Consider the following 1,504-nt stretch of genomic DNA (forward strand, 5'->3'; position numbering starts at 1 on the left):
TGCGGTTTTTGTGTGTGTATTGTGTATGAGTTTGTACGTATGTATGCGTATGTTTCTGTTTATGTGTGTTTATTTGTGTTTATGTGTGTATGTGTGTGTGTGTGTGTGTGTGTGTGTGTGTGTGTGTGTGTGTGTCTGTGTTTGTGAGGGTGGGTTTTTAAGTGTATGTGTTTATGTGTTTGTGTTTGTGTTTGAGAGTTCTTAGGTATTTTGAACTCATCAGGTTGAGTTATTCAAAACTTTAGGGGACGCAGAAAAAAAAAGTGAAGGAAGGTGAGAGAAGGATGGACAATGTAGGCCAACACAGTTTTTGCAGAAGGAGTGGTAGAAAAAAAAAACACGAAGCGGATGAAACGATTCTAGGTTGAAGAACACTCGTTATTTTTTGTATCGGATCGGCGTAAAAACACTTTAACGACGTTTACAGTAGTATACACCACCATTAAAAGTTCGAAGATTCCACTTGAATGAAACCGTCAAGCCTACGTTCATAACACTCCCTCTAACTCGTCATAAACAGAGAATGCCAGCGTTTCAGAGACCATTAACATTTTGTTCTGTATGTTTAATGTTGCCTCCTCTATAGTAAGCAATTTCCGTACTGAAAGGATTAGCTTTCTTTTCTTCGAACTCTCAGAAGTGTCAACAGTGACTGAGGTAGACTTGAAAGACACATTTTGGTAAATTTAGTAAATTCATCATGCCCCCTCTTGACCCAATACGCATATCAAGGGCCACCACTCTGTGAACATGACGTTTTGGGTGGCTATAATAAATCCTTCCCTCTTTAATTATTCAGGTAATTTATCGCGACAGTGGCCGAAATGGTTTTTATTCGAAATACGATAAGGCTAATTATATTACCATTTTCTGTCATTTAGAGACCAATCCGAGAGGTAAAAAAACAAATCGGGATGGGTAGGGGGGGGGGGGAGGGTTCATCCTGAGGTATGAGGGGGTTTCTGAAGAGCATGCCTCCCTGTTTTTTTTCACAATTTGATGTTTAAGAATAGGTTTGACATTTTCTTGAAAAATAATTGATTTTGTGATAGTTTTAGTGGCCATATTATGTCAATCTGCGACAGAAAATAGATAAATAAATAAACAAAAATAAACAACAAGAAAACCAAGCCATTTGACACCAAAAGCAGTGCATCTGTGTGTTGGGGTGAAAGTACAAAATTGCCCGCTGCCATTGTTCCTATAGTTAATTGTATATGAATGCTTTTAAGGAACAACGTGACTAAGCAAGGCCATCATGCGCGAAAGACGAGTTTTCGTCTAGGGACCCTTTCTTGACTATGATAATTAATAGTCTCAGCTCGTGGCAACAACAAGAAGCGCCAGTCCTTCTAACTACCTACTGTGAAGTTTCTGTAATGCTAATGATATTATGATTTCCTCTTTCCTTGTTTGTGTGTGGGCGTGTGTGCGTGTGTGTGTGTGAGTACGAGCGCGCGTGTGTGTGCCTGCGTGTGTGTGTGTGTGTGTGTGTGTGTGTGTG

This window comes from Aplysia californica, unplaced genomic scaffold (assembly GCF_000002075.1).
Source record: "Aplysia californica isolate F4 #8 unplaced genomic scaffold, AplCal3.0 scaffold00090, whole genome shotgun sequence".
NCBI lineage: Eukaryota > Metazoa > Mollusca > Gastropoda > Aplysiida > Aplysiidae > Aplysia > Aplysia californica.